Source organism: Diadema antillarum, unplaced genomic scaffold, assembly GCF_040938485.1.
Source record: "Diadema antillarum isolate AM-2024a unplaced genomic scaffold, OU_Dant_1.0 seq00000735_RagTag, whole genome shotgun sequence".
Lineage (NCBI taxonomy): Eukaryota > Metazoa > Echinodermata > Echinoidea > Diadematoida > Diadematidae > Diadema > Diadema antillarum.
The window spans coordinates 1,197,016-1,206,319 of NW_027271635.1; the positions used below are offsets into that span (position 1 = coordinate 1,197,016).

The 9,304-nt window shown below is 39.3% G+C and overlaps 1 long non-coding RNA gene across 1 annotated transcript; it reads right to left on the reverse strand.

The window, feature by feature from the left end:
* Positions 1 to 783: 783 nt before the first annotated feature.
* LOC139738335 (uncharacterized) lies at positions 784 to 8,752 on the reverse strand. Its single transcript, XR_011711437.1, has 3 exons — positions 8,700 to 8,752; positions 4,755 to 4,796; positions 784 to 1,318 (listed from the first exon to the last, which is right to left on the reverse strand). It is a non-coding gene; the product is annotated as an uncharacterized lncRNA (long non-coding RNA).
* Between the last annotated feature and the right edge of the window lie 552 nt (positions 8,753 to 9,304).

Consider the following 9,304-nt stretch of genomic DNA (forward strand, 5'->3'; position numbering starts at 1 on the left):
CGAGCTGAACTGAAATATCACAGATATATCATACTGAAAGAATAACCATACTACATGTATGTTTCTTATAACTATATATAACTTATATGTGACCCTGCACCTCAAAACAAACAAAAAGTCGCCAGACATGAATTTTTAGTTAAGACCATATTCTGAAAGAGCAGACTTTAAGCTTTAAAATGATGTATAACTCAAGTCAAATGGACTCTCCTAACCTATCTAAATATTGGAAAGAAAGCACAACCCCAGGAAAAGTGTGAACTGAGAAAAGAGGCTCTGAAGGACAGTGTCTATTCAAGCGCTTAATCTTTACCAAACCGTGCTGGCTGTGCGATGAATGGGACAAAAAACAGGAAGTAAACCACCAGAGTAACAACAATGAAGAGATTATCAAATCAAACTGAAATTAAGCATGCCTCATTAACACATTCTGTCCATAATCATTGCCAACTTTCAAAGCAGTAGCGCTATCCTTTCAAAAGTTATTAGAGTTGAAAATGAAGAGTGTGGACAAGGTTTTTCAGAAATGAAAAAGGGATTCTAAAGACACACCTAATCACACTATTCTACCAAAAATGTTCGAGATAAACTGCTAAAAAAACACACTTTCCTGCCCATTTTATGATACCAAATTTTAGCATATTGTAAATGAAGACCCGCTCTTTCAGAAAATATGGAAAAGTCAAGTTCGGCTAGGTTGACCCATTTCACTTATTTTCAGTCCTCACGCAAAATCAGTGTGTGCGACTTTATGTTCGTTTTGAGGTGCACGGTCACATATATATTTCTTAAAGTATGTACAAGTGCTGTATATTGCAGAGCTCATTATTTTGAATGTTATCTGTGTACCACTTGTCCTTCGGTTAAAACTATGCACGAACCACGTCGCAAGTTATGTCGAAAAATATTCGCGAATATTTAAAGAAATCAAATTATTCTCCTCGAATCCTCCCAGAATTTAAAACCTTTTAAACAAAATGATGACACTACTGGAGAACCAGATTTTGCACTATACTTCTGAAAACCTCCCATTAAGAGATTTTGTCCAAGAAATTAATAACGATCGTCTCAAGACAAATCTCTTTTTATCCTCCCATAAATGCCAAAAAGAAGAAACATCTTTGCTTCTTTCTCTCTTTGCTGGGATTTTGTTGTTGTTGTTGCTGCATTTTGGGGAAGCCTGTACAAGTCATGATCAAGAAACTCATAACATCGCAAGTCTTGCCTTCACCCTCGGTCAAAGATCGAAATATCAGCCGCTATCCATGCGATATGTCGAGACTTGCACCATCTCCGGAACGTTTTCTTTTGGTTTCCTCTGTGAAGTAAACATCAGACACAAAAAAGACGTTAATGCTCTGTAATAAGTTTACTTCGCTTTGTATTCTGAGGCTGATCCCCCCCCCCCCTACAATACTTATCTGTTGCGTGACGACACCATACAGTCACCCACAAAATCATTTGCCATGTAATAAAATGTAATGTAAGATATTTTCGTAGTCATCTTAAGGTGCGTTCGAGCGCTCTGAAGGTCCCCTCACACCTGAGCGAATTGCCTGAAATATGACTTGCGATGGCTGGCGAAAGGCAATTTTGGAAAAATCGTTTTCAATGGTAATTGATAGTATTAGAGTCATATTTACCATCATGTTTGGGTTCGTACACCTTCTGAACTAACAGTTGCGATTATTCAAATTCGTACGGGATTTTTGAACATGTTTAAAATTTCCCGATGAATTGAAAAATCGTCTGTCATTTGCATCTCTTATTTAGTCTGTGGTAATCGTTCGTTTATCGTTCGTGTGCTACTGTCACGCATAGTCCCTCATCGCGCTTTTGCCAGGGTGGACCGATCTCGAAAAAAACCCTAAACGAAGCAACATGATGACTGAATATGACTTGCGCATAGAAACGAAGATACTATGACAAACGTACTTTCGCTTGCCATCTTCTATGCGAAGGGAAACTAAGATTGGCTTTTACTAAATTTGAAAGGCGATGTATACACGAAGGCAAGTCTAAGAGATACTTTGACAAACTATGGATTGCGAAGTGATACGAATACGAGCGAATGACCTGACGAAAAAAAAAAATGGTGAATGTTGAGCTGCTCTCTGTGACCAGCCACTCACCACGCTACTCATATATAAAATATTCCACCTGAAAGTTTCAAAGTTTCTTCAGAAAAATGGAAGATGCAGCCCGCCTCATAGTCCAGTATTTAGAATGATATTATACATCAGCAGCTGAACTTACACAAGTTCATCAGAGGCCGATTCAGATGGAGACGAGGTTTCAGACGACGTCGTATCTGGAGAAGGACGTGGCTGAACCCTGCCAGAAGAAGGGCTTTTGGAATCTACGACCAGCTGTTGGTTGAGCTCCGAAGAGAAGACCCTTCGACTTTCAAGAAATTTCTCTGCATGCCCCCTGAACTCTACGATGAAATTCTGGAGAGGGTCAGAGGAAGAATCAGGAGGCAGTACACCTGGTACAGGGAGCGGCTGGAAGAAAGTCTCAAGTTGGCAGCTACTCTCCGTCATCTTGTGTCTGGCACCAAGAACTCCGACATGCAGTATGGGTGGAGGGTGCCTGAAAACACCCTATCTGTAGTGGCCAGAGAAGTGTGTCAGGCCATATGTGACGAGTTTGCAGATGAAGTCATGACAGCCCCTTCAACCCCTGATGAATGGAAACAACTTGCTGGTGGATTCTACAAGCGGTGGAATTTTCCCCACTGTGTGGCTGCTATTGATGGCAAGCATGTGGCCATCAGAAAACCTCCTCTGTCCGGCTCGCTATGCTGCAACTACAAGGGCTTTTTTAGTATAATCCTGTTGGCTATAGTGGACAGTGACTACAAATTTATCTGGTACGATGTTGGTGGTATGATAAAATAGGGGAAAGGGGGTCAGTCGAGTCAATTTAGGGGTACGTCACATTTGTTATCACTTCACCTCCATTGTTACTGTTTCAATATTTATTTCTTTTTGCTAAAATGATAGCAATTGGGGCAATTCATCTCAGTTTTTGCTTGATACCCTTTTTCTTCTTGTAATAATATTGGATATTTATTTCACACAAATGATCTTTTGTGTGGAAGCAACAATCTGAAATTGTTTCATTATAATGTTGGTATTTTTATGCATTTTCAATTGATGAGCTTCCTGACATTTTTGCACATATGCTCATAAGAAATAACTCTCTTCATATCTACCCAACTCGTCATCGTGATGACTATCACCTTCCACGTACTCGCATAATTTTTGCGAAAAAAACATTAATGTTTACAGTGCCAAAAATACTGGAATCTTCCGGCTGATTTTACTGCTTATCTTTGTCGTCCTTTAAATGTAAATGTTGCGTAGATGATTTCTCTCGCCGCACTGAAATCTGGACGGACCTGGTCGCTTTTATACTCCCCGAGGAACGCACACACACGTACGAGAACGCCTGAGCTATTCTTCGTTTCCAATCGCACGCCATATCAAACCATTGCTCATTGTTCGTTCGTCTAATCGGGCCATATCAACCCTTCGCTCGCCTTCGGCCGCAATTTACTCAAAGAAGTGAACCGAAAAATCGTTATCCTTCGCATGTCATATTTATCCTTCGCTTACCGTTCGTTAATCGTATTTGACTTTAGTTTATAATCGGATGATTTGAAGGCAATTTTATTTGAAATCGTTGAATTCGCGCGCATTTCGTGCGTTTTTCCCATTCGTCCCCCTTCGTCCCCCTACATTCGTTCAGGTGTGAGGGGGCTTTAAAGCGAACCAAAGCGAACTGAACCAAAGTGTACCGTACCGAACTGTGCCAGATTTGAAGCGTCCGAGCGCTCTGTTGAGAAAGCGTACCTCACAAGTTATTTTTAGAAAAGGTCACTCATGTTGTAGCAAGAATGTCATACACCTTGCGCTTGCACTACTTGCACCTGGCCCGAACAAAGAGAATGATGTCTTTGCAGTGTGACGCATGCGCATGATACGCGCATGCTTTACAGCGAATTTTTGGTACGCTTTTGGTACACTTTTGGAGCACATCGGGAAGTGGTCCACTTTTGGCTCTGTACAGTACGGTACTGTACACTTTAAGAGCGTTCGGGCGCTCCTCTGGCGTGGTTACGGTACGGTTCAGTTCGCTTTAGGAGAGCGCTCGAACGCACCTTTAATCTACACATTAATACCGCTTTAAAGAAAATGATCAAATTAGCCCAAAGACCCCCCCCCCCTTCATAATGATAATGATGATGATAATAACAATAATATCAGTGTTAATAATAAAAAATAATTATAATGATAAAAATAATAAAATCTGCATATGAAATCATCGGCTAACCATGTATAGAGAAAGTAGGCATCTCTCGTTGAATACGGATTTCACATAATACTCAGGAAAGCCCTGCAGATTCCAATTTACAAGGAATCATTGAAATTCACGTGCTTATGTCTTGATTCTCTCATTTAAAGGCACCCCCTGGCAGCAACACAGAAGCCACATAAAAATTATAGTCATACGATGTTTGCATTAATTTTGATTTTTCTTTTTGTTCCAAATGATTGATAAGGTTGAAAAAAATATTTATAATGCGCGACGAAAGTTTGTTTGTGGGCGCACACAGAATTTCACGTAGATTACCTCAATTTCAATGAAGTTAAATCATTGACAGTTGAACGGCGACACGATAAATCATACACTATCATAACTCACTCGTTGAAATGAACCAAGAATAACTGTCTTTTGTTAAAACTTACCTGCTTAAGCCTGGAGTTCTGGTTGCTTTTTCGCCTCTGTATCTTGACATATATAATGACAAGCGAATGCATAATACAAACATTGTATTACATTATTAATATTGACTATTGACAATTAATATTAGACTTTTTACCTGCCTATAATACTGTTGAGCTTGTATTCAAAGGTAAATAAAAATAAATAAATCATCTCCTTAAAGGAGAAGTGCACTGAAACTGAATTTTTGTCCTAAGGTACATAAAGATAATATGTATGGTTTAAAAACAACGACACACACACACATACACACACACACACGCACACACACAAAATACGAAGGCGCACACTGTGTATGGCTCGCTAAAGGGGATGGCTAGTAACTGATCAGTGGGAATCAGTGGGAATGCTTGGGGATGATTTTTCCAATCCTTGTGGGATTCATTTAAGAGTACATTACATATCTATTGTTGTTTGAAAATCATTTGCTTCAGAATGGTCTCATATTCAAGTAAAGTGCAGTTTTATGTTTCCAGGTTAGCGTGCCTGGACAGTGACGGGGCGATCGTAAACGGCCCGTTAATATTAAACTGCACATTAATTGAATATGAGACCATTCTGAAGCAATTAATTTTCACACAATAGATATATGATGTACTCTTATACACGAATCACACAAGGATTGGAACAATCATCCCCCAGCATTCCCACTGATTCCCACTGATCAGTTACTAGCCATCCCCTTTAAGAGGTCACTAGCCATCTTAATTCTGGCAAAAAGTCGTTCATTGCCTGAGTTCGGCACGCTCTCCTGGCATAGCATCTAAATTAGCGAAAATCGAATCTCTTGACATTGCAATGGGAAATGTATACAGTGGGAGAAAAGAAAATGATACCAACAATGGACAGTAACAGCTTAAAAGGCCTGGTATACTACGTTTACTTACCTAATCTCAAAATTTTCCAACCTTGATAGCTTTAAAGGGGCATTCCAGATGATTTTCATAATTTCACGTCATGTAGTACATAAATTGACTACTACATGTATTGATTTGTGGAATTAATTGTGGTTCTTGAGCAGAGAAACAATACTTTGAAAAACCATAAACAAATTACACTGAACAAGGATGATGACATGGGAGGTTCACACATTACAGAAATTACAGAAATGCAGTGTAATTCCATTACAATACCACTTACTTGTAGTTCACCTGTGTATAATCTATGCATGTCTTTTTCTTTTGTTTTGCTTCCTTGAGCCCCTACTCATGCATTACGGTGACCCTGCCATGTCATCATCCTTGTTCATTGCAATTTGTTCTAAATTTTAAAAATATTCTTATTCTCCGTCCCAATTATCATAGTTTTTTAAACTCTGTCCTCAGTATAACTGATTTATAGTTGTTCAAATATAAAAATCTGAAAATCATCCGGAGGTCACCTTTAAAGACTGTCCATCGCAGAGCTGGCCCATTGGCTTGCTTCTGCATATTTTTCCTTATAGTTAGACATACATAATGTGCATATAATTTCATATCTAGTACAGCATTTTCAAAGTAAAAAAACAAAACAAAACTTGAGCTTAAGTTTTGTAGTGTTCTGCATGCTACTTAGAATTGTTCAATGTGCGATAAATGTGTGAATTAAAATGCATTCCATTTTTTAAGTTTTTACGTTCATGTCGTCATTATCCCTCCATCCACAATACATACTTGGTCAATACAGTGCACCTTGGACCCCTAAACAGCCCCCGGTCAAAATGCGATCATGGTGATGAAATAGAAATATCAGGAACAGGACTCTGAAAAATTTGAGAAGTTTTTACCTAGCCATCTCGTAATAGATCAAAACAAGGCAAGTGCCATAATGTGTCCATTCGCGTACAAGAAATTGTACGCGAATGGGATATAACAGATAAAAAAAAAGATAGAACAGATAAAGAGATATTAAAGGGTAAAAATTTATTGGAAAAATGAAACGTGACATAAAAACTTAACATTGGGCCCTTAAAGTTCGTTGACCCCTATCTGTGACGTTTGACATTGTGGTGACCATCCACTCCCCAAGGGACATCTACCATCCAAGTTTAGTCGCAAATGGACCTATGGATCAAAAGTTATGACCCATAATAGAAATGCGCCATAAAAACTTAACATTGGGCTCTAAAAGTTCGTTGACCCATGCTTGTGACCTTTGACCTTGTGGTGACCATCCACTCCCCAAGAGACATCTACCATCCAAAATTAGTCACAAATGAACCTATGGATCAAAAGTTATGACCCATGATAGAAATACGCCATAAAAACTTAACATTGGGCTCTAAAAGTTCGTTGACCCCTGCTTGTGACCTTTGACCTTGTGATGATCATCCACTCCCCAAGGGACATCTACCATCCAAGTTTAGTCGCAAATGGAGTTATGGATCAAAAGTTATGACCCATAACAGAAACACGCCATAAAAACTTAACATTGGGCTCTAAAAGTTCGTTGACCCCTGCTTGTGACTTTTGACCTTGTGGTGGTCATCCACTCCCCAAGGGACATCTACCATCCAAGCTTGGTCACAAATGGAGATATTGATCAAAAGTTATGACCCATAATAGAAATGCGCCATAAAAACTTAACATTGGGCTCTAAAAGTTCGTTGACCCCTGCTTGTGACCTTTGACCTTGTGGTGATCATCCACTCCCCAAGGGACATCTACCATCTAAGTTTAGTCACAAATGGAGTTATGGATCAAAAGTTACGACCCATAATAGAAACGTGCCATAAAAACTTAACATTGGGCCCTAAAAGTTCGTTGACCCCTGCATGTGACCTTTGACCTTGTGGTGGTCATCCACTCCCCAAGGGACATCTACCATCCAAGCTTGGTCACAAATGGAGATATTGATCAAAAGTTATGACCCATAATAGCAACGCACCATAAAAACAACATTGGGCTCTAAAAGTTCGTTGACCGCTGCTTGTGACCTTTGACCTCGTGGTGATCATCCACTCCCCAAGGGACATCTACCATCCAAGTTTAGTCACAAATGGAGTTATGGATCAAAAGCTATGACCCATAATAGAAACGCGCCATAAAAACTTAACATTGGGCCCTAAAAGTTCGTTGACCCCTGCTTGTGACCTTTGACCTTGTGGTGATCATCCACTCCCCAAGGGACATCTATTGTACCATCCAAGTTTAGTCACAAATGGAGTTATGGATCAAAAGTTATGACCCATAATAGAAACGCGCCATAAAAACTTAACATTGGGCTCTTGTAGTTCGTTGACCCCTGCCTGTGAGCTTTGACCTTGAGGTGACCTTCATGTATGATAAAATGTGAAACTTTGTATGACCCCTCTTCCCTCTAGTTTGATTGCAATTGAAGCTCAGAGTAAAGAGTTATTGAAGTTTTTGTAGAGTTACGGACAGACGACGGACGGAAGGACGGACGGACGACGGACGGACAGACGCCGCAGGCGATCCCTTAGTCTCCCCGCACCTCCGGTGGGCTCGACAAATACCATGTGCATTTTTTTTTAAGCGATAACACAAATCTTTTTCAGAACCTCTGAGCTGTGTTTCAGCGAATAATGTCCTTCTTGCAAATTTTAGGACTGGAATAATATGAGTTGGTCTATTGACTGGGATTTGAAACACGAAATCAGTCAAATCTTTGAGTATTTTCTATATCTATTTTGTGATATTATGTTTATTTTTATACGTCTGTCGGTCTATATGGAGAATATCACAGGTTTGCGTCTTGATAATATGGGTACAGTAATCTGAGGTAGACGCCCTCTAGTTCTCCTTCGAGTGATTATACCATCAAGGGCATACCCTCACACCTAAAATGCCAACGAATCAGTGATTAATTACGACACCAATTCAAGAGCTATCACAGGTTCCTCGTTTAAAGTATTATGGACATAATATGTCACAAATTGTTGCATTTGCCTGTCTCCAGTTTTACCTTACCTGCTAATAGCTGACGTTCAGGCTGCATATTAACTTCAGTACCTTGATATATAAAATAGAATCAGAATCAGAATCAGAATCAGACTTACGTTGTCATTATATTAGGCATATCTGTCAAAAACTGTGTTTTGTTTGCTTAGAAAAAGGATTGAATGTATTTTAAAGAAATTGCAATTCTAGTTTAAGCGAAATGTACCGCGGTTTCAGATTCAGCATTGCATCATATCAGTTTCCCGTTAAAATTTTACAGAATTTAAGGTGTTTAAAGAATGCAAAAAAAAAAACAACAACCCAAAAACATCATCAATCGGGCTTGATGAACCCGTTTTAAGTAGGCCTATTTAAAGTAAATTTAGGCAAAAATAAAGCTTTATCATGCAGTAATTATACTGTATAGGACGCCATTTTGTGACATGGACTTCGTTGTTGGGGACAGCCTATGTTTTGACGACAAGAACAATAAATGAACATGGTTAAGGAACTCACCGTCATTTGTTTTGGCTCCTTGTTTCCTACGAATGTACACCACGATTATCAATGACGAAATGGCGATAATGACAAGTACTCCCAAAATCACAGTAAGGACTGGATGGTGAATAATAAGT